This window comes from Lithobates pipiens, unplaced genomic scaffold (assembly GCF_037356315.1).
Source record: "Lithobates pipiens isolate NorthernLeopardFrog02 unplaced genomic scaffold, aLitPip1_a1.2 Scaffold_22, whole genome shotgun sequence".
Taxonomy (NCBI): Eukaryota; Metazoa; Chordata; class Amphibia; order Anura; family Ranidae; genus Lithobates; species Lithobates pipiens.
This window is the reverse complement of record NW_027507784.1, coordinates 31,280,859-31,305,956: the sequence shown is the minus strand read 5'-3', so window position 1 is coordinate 31,305,956 and position 25,098 is coordinate 31,280,859.

Sequence of the window (25,098 nt, the reverse complement as noted above, 5' to 3'; positions counted from 1 at the left end):
CCAGACTTGGTTGAGTGGCTCGCTCAGCCTTACTCTTCTGCACCCTCCTCATCCTCTCGATCTGCACCCTCTTCTTCACTCTCTGCTATGTGCACCCCCAAAGACACTACCACCAACAACACGACCACCACCACCACCACCACATACCTTCCGCTTGAGTCACTGGAATTATTTTCCGATCCATATCAAGAGGACATTTCTGATGCGCAGCCACTCTTGGTATTGGATCAGGAAGAGGAGGTAGCAACAAGCGCTACTCAGCAGTCTGACGCCAGTACCCAGATCAGCCCAAGGAGGAGGTTGGTCCCCGGTGTTGCTGCCTACTCCGAGATCTCTACTTATAGCGGTGGGGAAGGTGACGTTGATGATGACGTGTCTAGTGATGTCACGTGGGTGCCCACAAGAGAGGAAGAGGAGGGGAGTTCAGAGGGAGATATGGACCAGCAGATAGGGAGGAGAAGCAGCAATGACTTACATTGCACAGCAGGGACAAAGCAGACTGCAAATGTATCAGGAGCGAGTCATCGACCATGTACGGTCACATCTGGCGCTCCCAGGACACCGGCACATGGCTCCGCAGTGTGGGCTTTTTTTAACGTGTCCGCTGCTGACAATAGCGTTGCCATCTGCAATCTTTGCAGTCAACGCGTTAGTCGCGGTAAGCCCAATACTCACCTAGGGACGACCGCCTTAAGAAGGCACATGAGCAGCCATCACCGAGCCCAGTGGGAGCAACGGAACACACAAAGCCACACTGCAGGCTCTCACCGTCCAGCCTCGTCTTCTACTTCTCCTTCTCCTCTCTCCTCACAATTGTCCTCCACTCCACCTTCCATCACGCCAAGCTCACATTTTTCTGCAAAAAGGCAGGCTTCCGTGGGCCTAATGTTTGAGCGTAAAAAAATGATGATGCCGGATAACCCTCTTGCCCAACGGTTGGCGGCTGGCTTGTCAGAACTCATAGCCCGCCAACTACTGCCATATAAACTGGTGGACTCGGAGGCCTTTCGCAAATTTGTGGCCATTGGAACACCACAATGGAAGGTCCCAGGAAGGAAGTATTTCTCAGAGAAGGGCATCCCAGAGCTATATGGCCATGTTCAGCGGCAAGTGAATGTATCTCTGGCACACAGTGTCGGTGCCAAGATACATCTGACCACAGACACGTGGTCTAGCAAACACGGGCAGGGAAGGTATATCAGTTTTACTGCCCACTGGGTGAACCTTCTGACGGCCGTCAAGCATGTAACCCGTGGCACCCGTGTAGATTTGGTTTTACCGCCACGGATTGCATGCAGGCCTGACTCTTCTTCTCCTCCTCCTACTCCATCCTCCTCCCTCTCCTCCTCAGCTGCCTCCTCCTTTTCCGCTGCTAGCGTCTCTTCCACTGCACCGCCCAAGCTCCCCAGAACCTATTCCACATGCCAGGTGAGACGTTGCCATGCCGTGCTGCGTCTGTTGTGCCTGGAAGCAAAGAGCCACACTGGCCTGGCACTCCTTTCAGCTTTGCGTTCACAGGCAGATGAGTGGCTAACACCGCTCAATTTGACAGTTGGTAAAGTGGTGTGTGACAACGGTGCCAATCTGCTTAGCGCATTGAAACAGGGCAAAATCACGCACGTGCCGTGCATGGCACACGTCTTAAACTTGGTCGTGCAGCGATTCCTTGTCAAATACCCTGGGGTCCAGGACATCTTGCGGCAGGCAAGGAAAATCTCGGCCCATTTCAGAAGATCTTACACGGCCATGGCTCGCCTTGCTGACATTCAGCGGCGACACCATCTGCCGGTCAGACGTCTTATTTGCGATTGCCCGACGCGATGGAACTCAACCTTCTATATGCTTGATAGGCTGCTCCAGCAGAAACGTGCAGTTAACGTCTACCTGTATGAACTCTGCGAAAGAAACGGTTCTGGGGAGCTGGGTTTTTTTTCACCGCGCCAGTGGCTGCTCATGCGCGACACATGCAGACTTCTGCGGCCATTTGAGGAGATCACCAAACTGGTCAGTCGCAGCCATGGCGCCATCAGTGACATGGTACCTTATGCCTTCTTTCTGGAGCGTGCATTGCGTCGTGTCATTGATCAGGCTGTGGAGGAGCAGGAGCGGGAAGATGAGGAAGTCGCAATGCTGGATGAATTCCCAGGGGGGGCTACTCTATCTGAGACAAGTCAACAACAGGAGTCTGATGAGGAGTCAGAGGAGGATGGTGCCGGGGCGGATGAGCAGGAGCAAGAAGAGCATGCTTTAAACCTTTCTGGGATCCCTGTTGTGCGTGGATGGGGAGAGGAGAATGAAGAGGACGACATTATCCTGGATGATGAGCAGGAGCCAGGCCACCACACCGCTTCCACTTTAGTGCAAATGGGGGCCTTCATGCTCCAGTGTTTTAATAGGGACCCCCGTATAAAAAGCATGAGGGTCAAGGACCAGTACTGGGTGGCAACGTACTTAGACCCCCGGTACAAACACAAAATGGCGGAAATGTTACCGCCGTCGCAGAGGGCTGTCAGAATGCAGCACTTCCAGGCCTTGCTTCGAGAAATGCTGCATTCTGCTTTTGCGTGCGCTGGCAGAGGAGCAATTCCCACTCCCAGAGAAGGATTTGCGGGTACCAATCCAACAGCGCCTGCAAGAAGAGGCCGGTTTGAAGATGTGTTGGTGACTTCGGATATGAGGTCATTCTTTCAGCCGACCCATCGACAGGTGTCATCCGGATCCAGCATCAGGGAACGCCTAGACCGTCAGGTGTCCGACTACATTGGGTTAACGGCCGATGTGGACGCTCTGAGGAGTGATGAACCCCTAGACTACTGGGTGGGCAGGCTTGACCTCTGGCCAGAGCTTGCCCAATTTGCAATCGAACTGTTGGCTTGCCCCTCATCCAGTGTCCTGTCCGAAAGGACGTTCAGCGCAGCAGGGGGGATTGTGACCGATAAGCGTACTCGCCTAGCTCACCACAGTGTTAACTACCTCACATTTCTAAAAATGAATGAGGCATGGATCTCGGAGGAATTCAACACATGTGACCAGTAGACCATGTATATGTCTATAAACTATTTTTTTAATCAAGCACACAGACCTTCTTAATTCATTTGGCTCACTTCCTTGACCCAAAAAAGCACACCGTACTATATGCCCCTACCCTCCTCTTTGAAGAGGTTGAGCGGTGTCATATTTCTACTGGGGCTGCTTATGATATCCCTGTGCTGTGCTGACTTCCTCCTGGGGGTTCTTATTATGAAGGGATCACACTATCCCTGTGCTGTGCTGACTTCCTCCTGGGGGTTCTTATTATGAGGGGATCACACCATCCCTGTGCTGTGCTGACTTCCTCCTGGGGCTGCTTACGGTGCTGCTGTCAGTGCTGTATGTCACGGTGCTGCTGTCAGCGCTGTATGTCACGGTGCTGCTGTCAGCGCTGTATGTCACGGTGCTGCTGTCAGCGCTGTATGTCACGGTGCTGCTGTCAGCGCTGTATGTCACGGTGCTGCTGTCAGCGCTGTATGTCACGGTGCTGCTGTCAGCGCTGTATGTCACGGTGCTGCTGTCAGCGCTGTATGTCACGGTGCTGCTGTCAGCGCTGTATGTCACGGTGCTGCTGTCAGCGCTGTATGTCACGGTGCTGCTGTCAGTGCTCTGTATTACGGTGCTGCTGTCAGATGCCTCTATCACGGTGCATGTGTCATTCCGGTATGTCACGCTGCTGGTGATCATCTCCTGCACCCTCTTCTTTGCCTACCCTGGTCCCTGACCTTCCCTCTCCTCCATTGCCTTCATTAGCTCCATAGTCCTGAATTGTTAGAACAATTTCCCAAATAAAATAAAAATGCTTGTAGTTATCGATCCCAAATTCACCTCATACATGTATTATGTCATTGTCCAGATGGTGGGACTACGTTTTACCCCCTAATAATTACCACGTGGCCGCAAATTCGACATGAAGGTTTGCAAAGTTCGCCTCCCATTGAAGTCAATGGGGCCCGCGGCGAACGTTCTGTTTCGCGAACGTTTGGGTCCGTTCGCATTTCGCGTTCGCGAAACGTCCCGTCGGAAGTTCGTCCATCACTAATTGTCACTGCTCAGTGTGCTCACCATCCTTGTGGCCTCATTAAATGGTGACAGGACAGTGCATGTATCCTTGATCAGTAGCCACTGGCGTGGTGAAAAGAAGCCAAGCTCCCCTGACCCTGTCCTGGTGCCATACTCACACAGGTACTAATTGATGGTCCTCTGCTGCATCTACAGCCGCTGCAGCATTGTCAATGTTGACTTCTACCTGGTGGACATGTCACAAATGAGGCGGTTGGTGGGCAGGTTGCATTCCCTTTCAATGTCAGCCAGCCAAGCACCGGCATTGTATGACCGTTGGAAATGACCACAGACTTTTCTGGCCTGCCTCAGGAGATCTTGTAAGACTGAGAACCTGCTCAAGATCCGCTGCACCACCAAATTCAGGATGTGTGCCAAACATGGAACATGGGTCAAGTGTCCCTGTCTGAGGGCGGGGAGAAGGTTGGTACCATTGTCGCATACAACCATTTCTGGCTGAAGCTGGCATGGCATCAATCACCTCTAAGCCTGCCCCTGCAGAGCTGACAGAATCTCTGCCTCAGTGTGGCTCCTGTCCCCTAAGCAGTGGTTTAACCTTAAACTACATAAAGGGATCTTTACTGTAAGAGCGGCAAGGATGTGCAATTCCCTTCCACAGGCGGTGGTCACTCTCAGCTGGGGGCATTGATAGTTTCAACAAAATATTAGACAAGCACCTGAACGACCACAACATATATACAATGTAATAAAATATAATCACACACATAGGTTTGACTTGATGGATGTGTGTCTTTTTTCAACCTCACCTACTATGTAACTATGTAACTCATGCACTACATGGCATGTTTTTGCCTGAGTGCTTGTGTAGCCCCTTGAATGCTTACAGAGCACCACTAGTTCAGAGAACAAATCTGCAGAAGAGGCCATAGAGGAAGAAGAAGAGGAGGGGGTGGAGGAGAGAGCTGTGGCAGAATCACTGCTAACATTTTAGAGGCGTGGTGGTGTAACAAGCTCCAACAATACTGAACCCTGTCCTGCATCCTTACCAGCTGCCAGCAGAGTTATCCAGTGCACTGTGAAGGAAAGGTAACATCCCTGCCCATGCCTGCTAGACCATGAGTCTTCGGTAATATACACCTTACTGTTGACCGCCCTGTCCAACTGTCAGGGCTGGCTTAGCCCTTCCTTCTCTGGGTTGGCTGCTCAGCTGTCAGCTAATTGCCAGCTCTCATTTCTCTCCACAGTTACCAACTGTTCCTGATCATGCTCGTCTGACCTGCCTACTTAAAGCTGTCCAGCTCATTTCACCTCTGCCTTCGCCTTGGTCACATCACAAGAAACCATCTTCTGCGGTTCTGTTTAAAGACTGGCTTGCTGACATCCCTTCTGGCTCCTTATCCTGCTTGCTGTTGCTCTACTTGGATCCCTGACTTCTGGCCTGACTGATTACCCGATCTGGTTATTGAACTCTGGCCTGGTTGACTACTCGATCCAGTTACTGGACTCTGGCTATGCTTTGACTACTCTTTTTCGGAAAATCTGATCGCTCAGAACGTGATGACGTTATTTCGTTACGATGGGACTACGTTCAGGCTAGTAGCCAATAGCTTTGGTCTAGGAATTTGATCTGAGCATTTTCCTTTTTATTTAATAAACATGTGCGATTTAATTGTACTTCTGTGTCAGTCTGATTCATGGTTTCTGACACCAACAAGACAAGACGGTAGAGAGCTGGAATATAAATAAGTAAATAAAGTCGCGCTATGGAAACAAACACACTGATTATAAAAAATAAAAGTAAAAAACTCCAATGTGATAAAAATGTGTAAAACAAAAGTACAGGGTTAGAGCTGCCTTTACCTGAAGCCCTCACTTCCTTAGCAAGGAGGGGAGGGAAATTTTTAGAGTATTGAATAAAAAGGTTATGGCGCTAAACCCGATTAGTGATGTGTTAAATTGGCCTATCGCCACAAACTAGTGTTATTGAGAAAGCGCTGTGTGCAATTAAAGTGCAAATGCTTCCTAAACAATATAATCAATATTAAATGAACATATGTGTCCCATCATAATTAAATCCAAAACCAATATTAAGTCATCATATACGTGTCAACATTTTGTGAGTAAAACCAAAAAAATGTAAACATTCACTATAAGGTCATTGCAGGTATATCAAATGATATAAAAAAAATTATATAAAAGTTCTTTCAAACAACCTAGAAAGTACTACTAGTGTCCTTCAATGTTCTCATTCAGAATAAAAACTGTGCAAATAGTGCAAAAAGGCTAGGGATCCAAAAACCTAATTCAGCCAATAATCGCATATAAACGCATGTATGTCCAATACGTGTCCAATGTTAATATTGGGCTGATGATACTGCCACCATAGACTAATGCTGTGATTGATACGTGAGATCAGTAGGGAACGTTTCATTCACTAGTGCAAACAGTGCTGGGTCTTCAAATAGGAACCTCCATCCCCGGTGGCGCTACTCAGTGCTGTAATATGTAAATGCTCTCACCAGAACTAATGCCCCTTATGGGGCTAGATGGACATTCACAATGTAAGCCACTGTGTCGCTCTCTGGCTGCTGCTGGTGCACTGGGTGAGGTCTCCCTGGTCCGTCCGTATGGTCTCCAACGTTAGTTATACATGAGGGAAGACACAACCATAGTGTAATACGTTTATAATCAAGTCGTTCGTTTATTTATATTTAAAACTACTCACATTTAGTGTTAAAAGCATATGCATGTAAAAAACTCCGCCGTTCGTCTCTGTCCATTCGGATGGGTGCACGCAACGTGGCCACGCCCTACGCGTTTCGTCACTCTGATGTCCTCTGGAGCGGCCATATTGGTGCACCTTACGATTTAAATAGGGTGCAGTGCTCCACTACGCATGCGCTAAACTGACAGCGCCATTTTGGATGTGGGATGCCCTTAAGCTGAATACAATTGCCTCCCCCTCCGTCCGTGATGCCCTCGGGGATGTTACCAAATTGAATTTGCCTCGGAGCACTGCAGCCTACCTTTATTTGTACCTTTATGAATCATACCCAATATTGCTAACATCCATTAGCATTGCCCAATACCTATTGTTCATATGTTAAAACCTATGCTTAGAAAGCTATTCGGAACAAAAAGTGTATAATTGTTTCTGCCTAGAGGGGACCTGATTAATAACTCCCGGGTAAAGAAGGAACAAAGGGAAAGAAAAAAGCAAAGAGAAGTGATGAAAAAGTTTAAATCAATAACATCCTGTTGACTAGTTACTTATTAAAATTAAAATGAAGCTCATAGGAATTTTATAGCATTACTTCATAAAAAATAAAATATAAAATAAAATAAGATACAGACATGCAAAACTGAACATGAACTAGAAGAAGAAAAAACTATAAAAGTTTATCAGGAAAAAAAATTTTTTTTTTTGGGAAAAAAGTTTTTAAGAAAGATTTTTTAAGGGAGGTCCGCTGGAACACCAGCAGGGGCTAGAGCGTAAGATTCCCCAGGGCGGAGAGTCTAAGAGCCAGGAGGTGTTCACCAGAGCCTCTAGTGTTGAGGATGGACTGGGCTGCAACTGGCTCCAGGTCGTGACCCCAGGGTCTCCCAGCTCACGCCCACTGTAGGACAGAGATAGTAAGGGAATAAGCCAAAGGTCGGGGCGACTAGCAGTAGCAGACAAGGATAACCATAGAACATGCCAAAGGTCAGGGACACAAGCAAGCAGGGATAGTCGAGAACAAGCCAAGATCGGTAACTGGAATCAGACGTAGTAGACACAGCAAGATGCACACAGAAGCTAAACACGCAAAGGTTGATCAGCAAAGCAGGCTTGCAGTGCACAGGTTAATATAGAGTTCCCTGATAGGGGCTGGGGTGGAGCCATGCTTTGAGGAGAAATTATTTAAGTAGCCAGGTGAGAGTGGCTGGCCTCTAAAGGTGAACACATGGATAGGTAAACTGACAAAGATTACTGCATAACCATGACAGCTTCATTCAGTCAGAGGAAGAGCAGTGGAGAAGGTGGCCGGCTGACCGATACCTTTTAGACAATTTTTCAGTCCTCTGCGCCAAGGTCTGATCGGTTCAAGCAACCATCGCCAATGTCTGCATTACATGGTTCAGGAATATCTAGGGGCAAGAGCAGACTTGGAGACCTTTCCAACAGAGCATCCACTGGGTTACTGGGTCTTGAGGATGGACCACTGGCCAGAACTAGCTCAATATGCAATTGATCTGCTGGCCTGTCCTGCATCCAGAGTTCTTTCTGAACACACATTCAGTGCTGCTGGAGGGTTTGTAACGGATCATAGAGTGCGCCTGTCCACAGACTCCCTTGATAGGCTCACATTCATAAAAATGAATCAGTCTGGGATCAGCAGCAGCTATCAAGCACATGATAGCTGCTTGTAACTCCCTAAGGTCCAATTTTTCTGTCCCTGTTTAACCGGGGCATGTAATTATAAATTCTGATCTAATATTTCACAGCAGGGCCAGTTCCTGCAGGACACAGTGACAAAGCACAGCCCTACTCGCCACCAAAATAAAAATGACACTATGGGCAAAACTACCAGTTCCAGTCATCCTCATCATCATCTAGCCCTATTAAAGCAAAACAGCAGCATATTCAAAAGAATGTCATGGAGGGAGAGGGAGAGGGAGAGGACATAGATACTTCTCTTAATGACACCAGGCAACTTCAAGACTCCATCTTAGAATTCCCCAATAAGAATGAACCAGTGATAGACACAACCCTAAAGGACATGCTTGTCTCACTACGTAGCACAATACATGCAGATATCTTATCCCTCACAAACCACTTCAAGACAGAAATCAAAGCTGTTGATAGCAGAGTTATCGATATAGAAAACAAAATGTGAGAGTTCGCTGATACCGTAAATGAAGTAATTGATGCCCTTAATGAGAGAGAGGATGAACTTCAAAAGATTACATTTTGCATTTAATTTTCTTTTGCACAATACATTTTTGTAATTCCTTTATTATTCAGTTTTATTTTTGTTAAAACATGCAATTGCCAAAGAATGTACTGAATCAACATGGGTAGCGAAGACAGTGGAGCTCGTGCAACGTTCCTTTTGGTGGCCGAGTTAAGACCTGCCTGCAAGAGTTATGTGAACACCTGTGGGGTCTGTGCATGAAACAAAAGCGATAAAACCAAGTCATGGGGTCTGTTAAGACCACTACCCATTCCCAAGAGACCCTGAGAGATGTTTAATATGGATTTCATTGTTGAACTTCCACCATCTGAAAAATGTACCACCATTTTTGTGATCGTGGACAGATTGACCAAGATGACCCATTTAATTCCTTTGTTTGGAACTCCGTCAGCAACAGAGACCGCTTGGACCTTCATCAGGGAGGTAGTCAGAATCCATGGGGTACCCAGCAGCATCACCTCAGATCAAGGGGTGCAATTTACATCTAGATTTTGGAAAGCGCTTTGTAAGATGTTGAGAATTTAAACTTATTTTTCTTCAGCATACCACCCTCAGACTAACTGACAAACTTAACGTACAAACCAGACTCTAGAACAATATCTTCTGTGCTTTTCATCCTTTGCCCAGGATAAATGGGCATCACTTTTACCCCATGAGTTTGCATACAATGATGTGGTTCACTCAGCTAGGGAACAAGCCCCATTTTTTGCAAACTATGGCTACTTTCCAACCTTCCTACCTGACCTCTTGCCTGATTACTTGGTTCCTGCAGTCCAAGAAAGATTAAACACTTTTCAATTGAACAATAAGGTATTACAAAGAAACATCTTCAAAGCACAACAAGACAATAAGAAATTATTTGACAGGAAAAGAAGAAGAGACCTAAAACTTCAAATCAGAGACAAGGTTTGGTTATCCGCTGCCAATTTAAAAATTATCTTGTCCAACCAAGAATCTCGGGCCAAGATTTATTGGTCCCTTCCCTGCCAAAAGGCAGATCAATCCTGCAGCCTACAAACTGTCACTCCCTGAGAATTACAAAATTCATCCGGTTTTCCATGTCTCATTACTGAAAAATGCAAGGTTAGATCCTTTTTCTGGTCGTGAGTCGGGTCCACCTGCACATACTTTAGTCAACGGTAATGAGGTTGAAGCCATTATGGACTGTAAAAAGAGAAGAAATGTAATCCAGTTGTTGATTAAATGGAAAGGCTATGGACCTGAAGATAACTCTTGGGAACCAGAGTCCAATTTACATTCCAAGTGGTTGATACGTGCTTTTTTCCAGGCTCATCCCGGAAAGAAATTACTGATGGGCATTCGGAGGTTGCCCATTGGGGGGGCAATGTAAGAGAAGTCCAGTTGATAGATGCACGTTGACACACAGGCGCGAGCACAGTAGTGTGTGCACCAAGAATACGGTGTACAGGCGCATGCGCATGGCTGTGAACAGGTGGGCGTGCACGGCCACGAACAGGCACACGTACATGCTCACGTGCACGCACTGGCGCCAGCCGGTCTATTTAAACTGAGAAATGACACACATACATTGCTGAGTGGTCTTTCAGCTTGTTCCTGTTTACCTGTGTTTGATCTGTTCCAGCGTTCCTGTGTCTGACCTGGCTTGTACCTGAACCTTTCCTTGGACTTCTGCCTGCCGGTGACCTGCAGCCATCGGGTTCCTGCCAAGAACCCACCTGAGCCACCTGCTAAATCGGCCCTCATGCCACTCTGTCTTTCACTCCCTGTCATCTCTACCAGGGGTGCTAGACAGGAGGTGCAAGAGAAGCCCTCTCTACAGCTCAGTCTCCACTAGGTACATGACAGTACACCACCAGAAAAGTAGTAGCAACTGCACTACGGCTGCACAGTATTGTGTACTGTGTACACCACCACAAACGTAGTAGCAATATAAATATAAATATATATTCTATCTATCAAATACACTGCTACTAACTGAATAACCTGCCTGCTTAATCTAAATCACGCTATCTCTCCGTCCACACCAACACTACACAGGGCTGCTGCATGAACTAGTCCCCCTGAGCCATGATTGGCCAAAGGCTTGAATTTGCCGCAAACGCCCCATAATGTTCATTCTTCTGTGAACACCCAATGTTTGAGTCGAACTTAGGTCTGACCCAAACATCCAGCTCATCCCTAGTCAGCAGTAACGTGGACCTCGTGGCTGACTGCCTTGCCCAACAATGCCCGAACATTGCCTTTCACGCGATGGAACAGAGCTGGAATGGCCTTACCTGCAAATTAATAGCGACTGGGAATCTGCCATTGTGGTATATCACATTCTGCAAATTCTTGAAGGGAGCAGAATCCACCAGACGAAAAGGCAGGAGTTGTAAAGCCAGCAACTATGACAAGCTTGAATTTAGACACTGCAGTGACTATTTTTTTTTCGCTGCAGCAGGTGGGGCAGAGAAATTTGCCTTCTATAGTCTACAGCTGGTGGTGTGCTATGTTACTGGCAAATGTGCTGCAAGGACTGGGACACCCCCTCACCATACCATCATCCCTTTCAGTGAAGGCTGCTGAGAGGTCTTGAGGTATATTGGGAATAGAAGTGAAGAGTGAGAAAGAGCAGAATTGCATCCCTTTTGTGTGGCTTTCAGGTACTCTTGCCACCGGGCTTAGTGGTAGGAGGTTAAATGCCTTGTCAAGTAAGTGGTAGCCAAATGGCTGGTGTTTTTGCCACACTTGATGTGCTTGAGGCAAAGTTTGCAAATTGCAACAGTGTGATCAGCTGCACATGTACTAAAAAGGCCCAAACAGCTGAGCTGTGGGAAGTGGGCTGGGAGATAACAGCTCCACAATTTGGTGGAATAGAGTGGCTGCCTCCTTGGGGTTGTGCCTCATTTTCACTTTAATCCTCTGCTCTAACCGATACTCAAGTCATGTCAGTGACCTCATCATCATCCCCTCTATCCTCATTATCACTGGAGACAACTTGGCAATACCACGTGGCTGGGGGAACATGACTGCCAATTTGTTGTTTACCAGTGTTCTTCCCTCTCTGTAGGCTCATGTTCTTCCTCCCTCCACCTCAGAACCAACATCTGAACCAATTAATGACTGTGCATCATCAAGGAGCAAGTGGCTGATGCTGTATTCAAATAGTGCAGCTGACTCCCCCATGCCTGATGCTGGGACTATGGCAGGAAAAGCTGTAGGAGAAGGAGGCAGAATAAGGCGCTTTGGCAACTGCAGTGGACTGCGCATTAGTCTCTTCTTGGGTGATGGAGGGTGAGGATGGTTTTGAAAGCCAGTCCACCACCTCCTCTACATGCTGTAGCTGGATAGCACGTGCAACATCACTAAACAGAGGAAATGATGTCCTGCCTGAGGACTGACCATGTCCACCTTTGCCACATATGGACACATATGCTGCCAGCCCACTCATAGTGCCATGGGAACGTCTGCTTCTCCTTGTTGGCCTCCCAGACATGATGGGGGTGGTGGAGCTTATTAACAAAATGTAATAAAGATGTGGAAATGTGTACGTGGGTGCACTTTAATCATAGGAAAGTGGTGTTTAGTGCACTTTAACCTGAGTACTCTTTACACAGACACACACCACTGACACACTACAATACACTGCAGTAAAACTGCACTGACGCACTGAAATATACTGCATTAAATGTGTACTAACGCACTGAAATATACTGTAGTAAACATGCCATAAAAAAAATAAACAAACACTAAAGTAAAAATTAACGGTCACACTACACTCACACTGAACTATCACTAGAGTCACACTAAACTGATATTCTGCATTGACAATAGAATCAGAATAGCAGGAGTAGAGGTGAAGATTGAGATGGAGCAGTTAGCACACTAACTGTCTAGTAGCACTGAAGAGAGCCCTGTTCTCTCTCGATGCCAATATCACACTACAAATGGGCGCTATTGAAAGAAAAGTTTTATAGTGTGGGGCGGGACTAAGAGCAGTGAGCCATGATTGGATAGAGTAATCATTACTTTCTCCAATCATGGCTCTGACAGTGCTATGTGCCCTGATTGGGCATAGCTTTCATTACTTCAGGGCTTCCAATGCACTGCAGTGCATTGTGGTCATTTGGCGGGCCGAACGGACGGTCAAATGCCCAGACAATTCAGGTGTTTGTTGAATGGGCAGTTCTGAACGGTCCGCACTATTGAACGGGGCCTTACTTTAAGGCCTCATGCACACTGGACGTTTTTTAACATTTTTACAGCAATTGTTTTTGGCTATAGATGTTTTTTTCTACAATCATTAAACTCACTATCATGTTATCTTATGTGTCCATGCACACATAAGCTGTTATCAGCAGTTTTGGGCAGTGGCATTTTTGAGCAGTAAAAAAAAGATAAAAAAATAGTGGATTCTGAGAGACGTTTTTCCGCTGTAAAAAACGCTCTAACGCTGATAAACACTGACAAAAGCCGATAAACGCTCAAAAACTTCGCTCACCAGCGTTTAACGTTTTTGATCCAAAAAAAAAATGTTTTCTTAAAAAAAAAAAGAAAACAGCTAACACGGAAAAACGCAAAAAAAACGCTAAAAAACACGAATAAACGCGAAAATAACGCTATTGCAAATATGTTGAAAAACTCACTGCAAAGCTACCGGCGTTTTTTATAACGTTATTATAACGTCCAGTGTGCATGAGGCCTAGGTGTTAAGATTCTGCTTTCAAATCTTCCATTTCATAAATGTTTTTTTGTATTGCAAATACTTTACCTACAATATTTTTTCAAATGTTATTTAAATAACGACATCCACTACATGGTGACGTTTAATTAAGATAGTGATAATAAGAGGATGCCCACCCAGGACCATCAGGGATGCCACGAGGACCACCAGGGATGCCACCCACTGATGGCCACCAGGTATGCCAATCAGTACCCACATATGCCAATCAGTGCCCATCAGCAATGCCTGCCAGTGCCTCCATATCAGTGATGCCCATCAGTGCCATCTATCAGTGCCCATCAGTGTCACCCATTAGTGTTGAGTGCCACCTAACAGTGCCACCTATCAGTGCCCATCAGTTCCACCCATAAGTCCCCATCTGTGCAGCCTTTTAAGTGCACATCAGTGTCACCTATCAGTGCAGAGGTCCCATCTGTGCTGTCTATGAGTGTCCATCAGTGCTGCATATCAGTGCCACCAATGAGTGCCCATCAGTGCTGCATATCAGTGCCACCAATGAGTGCCCATCAGTGCTGCATATCGGTGCCCATCAGTGCCACCTCATCATTGCCACTTCATTGGTGCTACCTCATCAGTGCCCATCAGTGAAGGAGAAAACTAATTTATTTACTAAATTTTATAACAGAAACAAAGAAAAACTATTTTTTTCTAAATTTTCGGTCCCCAGAGGTGATCAAATACCACCAAAAGAAAGCTCTATTTGTGGGAACAAAATGATAAAACTTTTGTTTGGGTACAGTGTAGCATGACCACGCAGTTGTCATTTAAAAATGAATATCACTGAAAGCTGAAAATTGGCTTGGGCAGGAATGGAGTGCCCGGTAGTGAAGTGGTTAAATTTGTTATCATTTTTTTTATGACAGATAGAGAGTTCTTTTTGTGGTATCTAATCACCACTGGGTTTTTTATTTATTTTTATTTTTTTCTAAACAAACAAAAACATACTGAACATATTGAAAAAAAAATGTTCTTAGTTTCTATTATAACATTTTGAAAATAAGTAATTTTTCTTATTCACTGATGTGCGCTGATGAGACTGCACTAATGGGCACTGATGAGGCTGCACTAATGAGACTGCACTGATGGGCACTGATGAGACTGCACTGATGGGCACTGATGGGCACTGATGAGACTGCACTGATGGGCACTGATGGGCACTGATGAGGCTGCACTGATGGGCACTAAGAGGGCTGCCCTGATTATCAGTGTAAACAATATACTGAGAGCCTTGCTGGTTATAGGCTCTCCCTTCCTCACACATACACAGCATGTGAGAAAGGGACTGCCGATTGTAAGAGAATGTATAAACAACTGACTCCATTTTAGATTCTCTTCCATTTTACATACAGTAGAAGTGAACTTTTTGTGTGTGTGTGTGAGTTTTGCCATAATCGGTTTAAACTAATGCCACGTACACACAACCGTTTTTTCCATCAGAATAAACTCTGACGGTTTTTCCAACGAAGTTCCGCTGAAACGGACTTGCCTACACACGATCACACCAAAGTCCGATCGTTTAGAACGTGGTGAAGTACAACACATTCGACGGGACTAAAAAAAGGAAGTTCAATAGCCAGTAGCCAATAGCTGCCCTTGCGTTGTTTTTGGTCCATCGGAACAGCATACAGACGAACGTTTTCCCGATAGGAATTTATTCCATCGGAAAGATTTAAAACATGTTCTATTTCTAGGTCTGTCAGAATTTTCGAAAAAATAAAGTCCACTGAAGCCCACACATAATCGGAATATCGATGAAATTATTTCGTCTGACTTTTTCTGCCGGAAAGTCTGACCGTGTGTACACAGCATTACAAGTTTGCATTGAACCACACCCCATGAGATACTGTGGTTAAGCTGAATCTGTGTCAGTAAGTCATCAGCTTTTTCTTGTTATCTAGTCAAGCAGTCTAACTCTTGATAAGAAAGTACTGAGAGGAAGTTTTGAAAAACCCTTAGACATGTATTTTTACTTATATCTTCCTCATTAAAGTCAGAGATCTTATGAACACACTGAAGCTGGTTTCCCGTGTCTCATGTGGTCTCTCGCGGATCCGAGGGTCCCGGTGGTCTGCCTGCATTAACCAGGGTGGTCGTCAAGATGTAAAATTCCTTTCACCGATAACCAGCAAGTCTGTTTACATGTGATCAGCTATTAATGGACAAAGCTGATCACATGGTAAAGGACTGCTGTGATGGGCCCTTTACCCTGATCTGTGATCAACTGTGTTCAAAGGACAAATTGGTCACTGATCATGCCCAATGCGTGGCTCAGGGGGAGGGGTTCTGGGAGGACATCCATGAATGTCTTCCAGAACTGGACAACCGTGCTGTAGCCATCTTTCGGCTAGGGTCGTCTTCAAGTTTATAAGCTATACATAGAGACGAGGCTTTTACAACATTATGGATACACATTAATAAGAGTATTTACATCAAGTGGATCTATATACATGTATAATAGTGTGTTTCTATTACTCCTTTATCCAGATTGGAACTGAAATTTCCTGGACGCTTTCGCTGTTCGAAGACAGGAATTAAATTCCAAGTGAGACATCCAGTAACAATGGAATATGAATTGTATTCCTGGCGTAACTATTATAAGGAATTTCTCCAGCATCAAGGATCAGAAGTATTGGGACCTCTGTTCAACATAAAGAATCCTCAAGAACCAGATATAGTGTCTGCTGTGTACCTACCTCACTATGTGTGTTTGAAAGGTATGTTTTAAAAATATCCCAGTAGCAGATAAATCTCAGTTCTTACATACAACTGTTTACAGGGGCTAACACCGGGCTTATAACCTGTCCTGTGTTTTATTTATATATATATATATATATATATATATATATATATATATATATATATATATATATATAATGTGCACTTACATCATGTAGACCCTCAGGAACTTGGATATGTATGGACATTAACTTTTATACTTGAGCACTAAAATAATATTTATAGTTATAGAAGTTGAAAAACTAAAATCTATAAGTTAAAATAACACATTACTAATGCTCCAACACTGGATATTGTATACCATACTTGTATACTCTACATTTCTCCTTACATCTACTACTGGAATTTAACCTACCGTACATTGAAAAAAAAATATATCTATTTTTTAATTCCATAAAACTAGTTAAAATAAAGTAATTCTAAAGCCAAAATATTCTTTAGAGTATCATGAACCCTGGTAGTTTTGTTGTCTGTCTCTGCCAGGTACAGTATCTCACAAAAGTGAGTACACCCTTTACATTTCTGTAAATATTTTATTCTATCTCTTCATGTGACAACACTGAAGAAATGACACTTTGCTACAATGTAAAGTAGTGAGTGTACAGCTTGTATAACAGTGTAAATTTGCTGTCCTTTCAAAATAACTCAACACACAGCCATTAATGTCCAAACCCCTGGCAACAAAAGTGAGTACACCCCTAAGGGAAAATGTCTAAATTGGGCCCAGTTAGCCATTTTCTCTCCCCAGTGTCATGTGACTCATTAGTGTTACAAGGTCTCAAGTGTGATTGGGGAGCAGGTGTGTTAAATTTGGTGTTATTGCTCTCACTCTCTCATACTGGTCACTGAAAGTTCAACATGGCACTTCATGGCAAAGAACTCTCTGAGGAACTGAAAAAAAAATGGTTGCTCTACATAAAGATGGCCTAGGCTATAAGAAGATTGCCAAGAACCTGAAACTGAACTGCAGCACAGTGGCCAAGACCATACAGTGGTATAACAGGACAGGTTCCACTCAGAACAGGCCTCGCCATGGTCGACCAAAGAAGTTGAGTGCACATGCTCAGCATCATATCCAGAGGTTGTCTTTGGGAAATAGACATATGAGTGCTGCCAGCATTGCTGCAGAGGTTGAAGGGGTGGGGGGTCAGCCTGTCAGTGCTCGGACCATACGACGCACACTGCATCAAATTGGTCTGCACGGCTGTCATTCCAGAAGGAAGCCTCTTCTAAAGATGATGCACAAGAAAGCCCACTTTGCTGAAGACAAGCAGACTAAGGACATGGATTACTGGACCCATGTCCTGTGGTCTGATGAGATCAAGATAAACTTATTTGGTTCAGATGGAGTCAAGCGTGTGTGGTGGCAACCAGGTGAGGAGTACAAAGACAAGTATGTCTTGCCTAAAGTCAAGCATGGTGGTGGGGGTGTCATGGTCTGGGGCTGCATGAGTGCTGACGGCACTGGGGAGCTACAGATCATTGAGGGAACCATGAATGCCAACGTGTACTGTGACATACTGCATAGAATGATCCCCTCCCTCTGGAGACTGGGCCGTCAGGCAGTATTCCAACATGATAATGACCCCAAACACACCTCCTAGACGACCACTGCCTTGCTAAAGATGAGGGTAAAGGTGATGGACTGGCCAAGCATGTCTCCAGACCTAAACCCTATTGAGCATCTGTGGGACATCCTCAAATGAAGGTGGAGGAGTTCAAGGTCTCCAACATCCACCAGCTCTGTGATGTCATCATGGAGGAGGGGAAGAGGACTCCAGTGGTGACCTGTGAAGCTCTGGTGACCTCCATGCCCAAGAGAGTTAAGGTAGAGCTGGGAAATAATGGTGGCCACGCAAAATATTGACACTTTGGGCCCAATTTGGACATTTTCACTTAGGGGTGTACTCACTTTTGTTTCCCGTGGTTTACACATTATTGACTGTATGTTGAGTTATTTTAAATTTACACTGTTATACAAACTGTACACTCACTACTTTACATTGTAGAAAAGTGTCATTTCTTCAGTGTTGTCACATGAAAGGATATAAAAAATTATTTACAAAAATGTGAGAGGTGTACACTTTTGTGAGATACTGTAGATTCATCATCTCTAAAGCCGCATACACACGGTCGGAGAATCTGTCGGAATGCGTCTTATCGGACCGTGTCGTCAGATAATCCGACTGTGTGTGGTATGCATCGGACTGATTCCGTCCGAATCTCCGTCCGACCCAATTTTCCAACATGTAATTCGATCATCTGTAGAGAATTTTGATCGGACCAAGTGCCACGCATGCTCAGATCAAATTCCTACATCAAAGCTATTGGCTACTAGCCTGAATCTAGTCCCATCGTAATGAAATTACGTCATCACATTCTGAAAGATCGGATTTTTCGACAACTTAGTCCGACCGTGTGTATGCAACAGTTTCGGACACAATCCGTCAGACTAAATCTGACGGACAAAATCTGACGGATTTGGTTGGCAGAATCTCCGACCGTGTGTACAGGGGCTTAGTCCTCCTGACCATTATCACTTGGACAATCAATGATGGGAAATCCAAAATTATCAGCTGTCAACAGAAGAGGAATAGTTTGGAAATCTTCCAATGAGTATTATTGCAGTAACAGCTGTCTAATAGGGGAATTTCCTCAATTGGCCAAGTTTTCCTCTAACATTTTGATGTTTCTACAAGAGGAAGAAAAGGGAAAGCTCCCCAATGGCACATAGATGCCAAAAATATGGCTCTCCAAAAATCAAATCTCATGTTAGCAATTGTAGATTCAGCAGGGAATGTGTTGGACCTCTTCAGAGAGACCACTGTTTTCACACAGGCAGCAAGTGTCCTACTCTGCAGTATGCTGGCAGAGGACAGTCTTTTCTGCTCAGGCTGTGGCTCTTTTTAAAGCAAATGAACAGTAATGTTTTTCACACCACTTTGCACATCTTTATGTTTTGATGCACCTGAAATGTATTTAGCTGATTTAAACTAAAGGTTTATTTGGGCTTGAACCCTTTTAATGCCACTGATGTATGTCCAATCACTTCTGTGCATTTACATTTCCCCTCAGTAGATCTATTGGATCAGTAAAGGGCAGGTGAGACATCACAGGTCTAATAAACTCCCTAATGTCTCAATTAGGGATGGCCTTGCAGTTCGCCCGGCGGTCGGTTCGCTGCAAATTTTGCGTGTTCGCGATTCGCCAAACCAGCGGACTTCTGGTGCTGTTTGCCCGGCGGTCATATGCGTTTACATTGTGAAAGAACTTTGACCCATGATGACACATCCATCATGGGGTACAGGACAGACAATTGAGACATTTCAGCTCATGGACAATTGTACATTCCCCCTACCTTATAAATAGACCTGATATGGCGGCCATTTCACATTCTGTCTTTTGTCAGTGTAGGGAGAGGTTGCTGTGTGGAGCAGGGACAGACTGCAGTGACACAAATCGCTAGCTATTAGGTCCACAAAAGTCCTTTTAAGGACTGGTATAGGTGTACAGTATATATGGTTCTGGTGCACTGCTACTGACTGTTGTGCTGCTGATTGCACTGCTGACCGATGTAATGTACAGGGATAGGGACAATTGTAGACACTCACTCAGGTTGAACTAGATGGACTGGTGTCTTTATTCAACCTTACTAACTATGAAACTATGGATATTCCCACGCAATGGGTCCAATCGGATTACATTGTTCCGATTGTGTGTGGGCTCTATCGGACTTTTTTCCAAGGGAAAAAAATTTGAGAGCAGGATCTCAAATTTTCCGACAACAAAATCCGATGGGACTTTTTCCGACCGTTTGTAGAGAATTCCAATCGGACAAAGTGCCACACATGCTCAGATCAAAATACGAGAGTAAAGCTGTTGGCTAGTAGGCTGAACATAGTCCCGTTGGAACGAACGAACGTCAGCGCGTTCCGAACAATCGGATTTTCCGACAACTTTGTCCGACTGTGTGTATGCAACACCAGTTTCAGACAAAATCCGTCAGAAAAAATCTGACGGATTTTGTGGTTGGAATTTCCGACCGTGTGTACAAGGGCTTACACAAAAAAAAAAGCTACCACCATTTTATTCTCCAGGGTGTCTGTTTTTAGAAAATATATAATTTTTTGTCAGTTTTAGCTAATCTCCAGACCTAAAATTATTTAAAACTTAAAGTGGCAGTAAACTCTTGTTTTTTATTTTTGCCTTGCAAGGGGGAAGCTTTTTTTTCTTTTTGCTCTGAGAGTGAAAGCTTTAAACAAACCATAGTGCTAATAAAGGATATAATAAAGTGGCCCTGTTCAAAAGTTTGACCTTTTGTTTCTAATACTATATTGTACATTTCACCCTTTAACATTAATGACTGTAGTTTTTATGATAGTTGTAAATGTGCCCTCAATTTCCTCATGTAGTCATCCATTCTTCTTGGCAGAAACGATCCAGGTCGCATAAATTATTAGATTTTCTGGAAAAAAAATGCACATTTTAAATCTCCTGAATGATTTTAAGGTTGGGATGGCCACTCTAGAACCGTCAATTTTTCTGTTGCAGCCACTGAAGGGTCAACAGCCTAGTAATTGAGATTATTGACATATTTGAAAGTGCATGTGCCCCCCCCCCCCCCCCCCCCGCGCCCGGTGCATCTTCGGGGCTGAAGAAGGCTAGTTTTTATCGAAAACTTTCTGATACCATGCAATATTTATCTTGATATCAATTTCACAAAACTCCTTATGCTGCTGAGCTCACATACCCCAAAAACAGGAGAGATCCACCTGCATGCTTCATCATATGGAAAGCGTGGTTCACTTCATAGGCCTTCCTAACTTGTATCCAGAGAGTACATAGTTGTGACAATAAAGTTTGATTTTATTCTCATCCCTCCAAATGAATTTGTCCCAGAAGTTTTGAGGCTCCTCTAGGTGGTGTTGTGACTCAAACACTTGACCAGCAAAGTACATCAGTCCCCTAATCCTCTCTACAGTACTGAGAAGTAGAATCAGCAAATCCTATGGGCAGCCAGGTCATCTCCCAACCTCCTAGTTCCATATACAAGAATGTCCCTTTTTGTTGACCTTTTAGCCACTACAGCCCAATGGCGTAAATAATTTACTCCAGTCACTTCCATCCTCTGGGAGTGCCACATCCCATACATATGGGGCTACCCAGTCAAGCTCCTTGTCTCCTACCAGAATCAAACAACGATTATTACTTCCCCCGAAGGAAGGCATTAAGTCTGCTGAATTGGGGCCTTATATCCGCTCCTCCTTCTCCTCCCAATCAACATAAACCACCACAATGCAAGCCCAAGCCATGGTCCATGAATCGTCATCCTTGACATGAATATGTGCAGCTCTACAGAATGCCTGTTTTACTACTCCAGGTGTTTTACATTCTTATGCCTTAGTCTACATGTTATTCTTATTATATTTGAAACCTTGTGTCTCCTCCATGCAGTATGCTTTAAAGTGGTTGTAAAGCCTGAAGGTTTGAAGGTTTAAAAACCAGCTTCCTGGCAGCCCCCTCAATACTTACCTGAGCCCAAACCAGTGATATGCAAGAGAGTGGCTGCTCTCCCTGGTCTCTGCCACCTCATTGGCTCCTGATGCTGTTAATCACAGCCAGCGAGGAGGGAGTGGGGGCCGTGCCGAACCCCATTTCTTTGTGTCTTATGGACACACATATCAGGGCTCAGGAGTGAGCATGCATGAGTGCCCCCATAGCTTGCTATGGTGGCCCTTGGCAAGGGGGCTGGCGGGGAACCTCAGAAGAGGAGGATCAAGTCTGCTCTGTTCAAGAGAAAGGGGGTAATTTGGGATTTTGAATGAGATGTGTGTTTGGACAAAAATACATTTAAATTAATAAATTACACAATAAAGAGGACGTTTATTCATATAAATGCACATGGCTCATGGCACATAGCCGATATGATGAGCTGATGGGCATAATGTAAAAGCATGATTGAATGAAAAAACTGCATTTAAAAGCTTGACACATTTCGTGGATGAAGTTCCACTTCTTCAGAAGCAAGTGCAGAGTGCGTATCTATAAAAAATATTCCAAATTACTCAAATTAAATTAAATAGGGATGTAAGGGGAGGGAAAAACCAAACACCCCAGAGTTGCTTAAAAATCAGCTCTAAAGTTGGTCATAGAATGATAAAACCTGATGGTTGAGGAAAGCTGGGAAATATACCTACAATACAATACAGTGGCATAACTAGAACCTTCAGGGCCCCGATGCAAGAAACAATGAAGGGCCCCCCTGAACCCCAGCCAGGGCCATTCCCTTTAAGTCTGGCGGTGGAACTCCAGGGCGTGGTCACAGGTATGACTTTTGTGAGCCCTGTAGTTCCACCACTGGTATCATTCGTTTTTTTTTTTTAATTCTTAGGTGCCCCATTGGGGGACTGTCCCTAGGCAGGATGGGGTCCCTGTCCCCAGAAGAGATGAGGTCCTTTTCTCCAGGGCAGATGAAGTTTCTGCCCCCAGGTGAGAAGGGGTCCCGGTCCCCAGGGGAGGTTGGGGCCCCTGTCCCCATGTAAGAAGGGGTCCCTGTCCCCAGGGGGAGAGGGAGGGGGTATGTAATGGTGTGTGGGGGATGGGGTCCTCTCACTCACCATGACCAAGCTGTAGGCCGCGCACTCATCCATGTTGGCCTGGGCTCCATCCAGTGTGCTGGATGGGTGATCAGCATATCTCCCAGAAAGACCTTTCATTATCTGTGTATGATGGGGGAGGAGGGGGACTGGCAGACAAGCCTGCAGTGTCCTCCAAGGGAGCCGGCTCTCATAGGGCTGCACTGCTTCTGTGTGCTTAAAGTTTGTTTACCCGGGAGAAGTATGCAGTGCAGTGTGGGCCGGACTCGGGGGGGGGGGGGGGGACTCTGGCCAGGGAGAACAGACATTGGACTGAGCGGCAATGCATGGAGCAAGATAGGGGTACTCTGAGGAGCTGGCTGAGGACACAGGTCATGCGGGGAATGCACAACTAAAGAGCAGCCAGTGCGATAGTCGAGCATGGAGCTCTGCTAGTCACCCTCCACCTCCAGCCACCCGTGTGCATGGTGCACTGGTACCCCTAGCTGCCTACGCTGCTGCTGGCCATATATAGAGGGGGCTGCATGGGCCCCCTGCATCACAGGGCCCAGTTGCAGTCGCGACTGCTGCACCCCCTATAGTTACGCCCCTGATACAATACCTGCAATACCTACAATCGAGGGGAGAGATGAGAGGTGTCCATGGTGAGTTGCATAAAGATGCCTGAGAATAGTTCCAATCTGTATGAATGTAAAATTTAGGTGCTCAATGGAAAGTGTAAGGTTTGACAAGAGGCATAGAGCCTGTAGTAGTGAGGTCAATGTGAGAGGGAAGGGACAGAAAGAATTGTAGTGAAGGCCACCAGAGACCCTCACACCAGAGCAAACAAAAATAGTGGGGTAAAACATCCTGAGATCACAACAGACCAATCCTGTCCAGAAATTCAGGAACTCAGGAATGCAGGCTGGGCCGAGCCCCATTTCTTTGTGTCTTATGGACACACAGATCAGGGCTCAGGAGCGAGCATGCATGAGTGCCCCAGGAGCTTGCACTTGGAAAGGGGAGGAGCCCAGTGTGCTGGCAGGGGACCCCAGAAGAGGAGGATCAAGGCTGCTCTGTGCAAAACCCTTGCACAGAGCAGGTAAGTATAACATGTTTGCTATTTTTTCTGAAAAAACCCTAAACCTTTAATATCACTTTAAACTTTATTTTCTACCCCTAGTATGTATATCCTGACACCAATACAACAACCTCCCTGGGTCACAAAATGCAAACCTCACTTGCAGCAAATCCCAGGAAACTCCTAAGGCCTTACTCCAAAAATCCAAAGGAATCCCACTAGGGATGTTTTTGTACCTGCCTCTCTCATCCCCAGAGCTTGTAATTCCACATATCTTTTACCTTGGACTGTAGCAAGAATTATTACTATTGGAAATCTATTTACTGACACTTGCCTAAACCCTTTCCAACAGCTAAGTACTCAATACCATTGGACCCTAAAAATGTCTTCATGTACCTACTTTCAGGAACCATAAACCAGACCGAGACAGAAAATGCAGCTACAATTACACATTTAATGTAAAAGCAAAAATAACAGTTCAAAAACAAAAGTCAGGTTTTGGGTGCCAGAGCAGGTAGTCAGACAAGCCAGGATTAGGAAGCCGAAAATCAGCATTGTCAAGAGCCAAAAATCAGGAGCAGGAATCAGAAGACAAGCCAGCCAGGCCAGGTCATACATAGAAGCACAGCAGGAACACACTGAACATGTTGACCATGTGAGGGCACAGAGGGAAAAAGGGCTGGCTGTAGGCTGGATTAATGAGGCAGGTAATGGTAACCAGGTGAGTCACAGTGCAAACAATGAGTGGCTGGTAACTGACCAACAGCTGAGCAGCCTCTGCACTGAAAGAAAAAAGCTGCACCTACAATTACATTTGGCTCTCTCTCATACCCAATGGATGCAATGTCCCCTGTCATGACTGTCCCAACCCCTGTTCTAAAGGTATTGTTTCATCTACAGACTCTTGCTTGAACCTCAATCTCACATCAAAACATTTTTGATGCAATACTGATATCGGTTGACTCAGCTCTCTTTTACCACCACACAGTG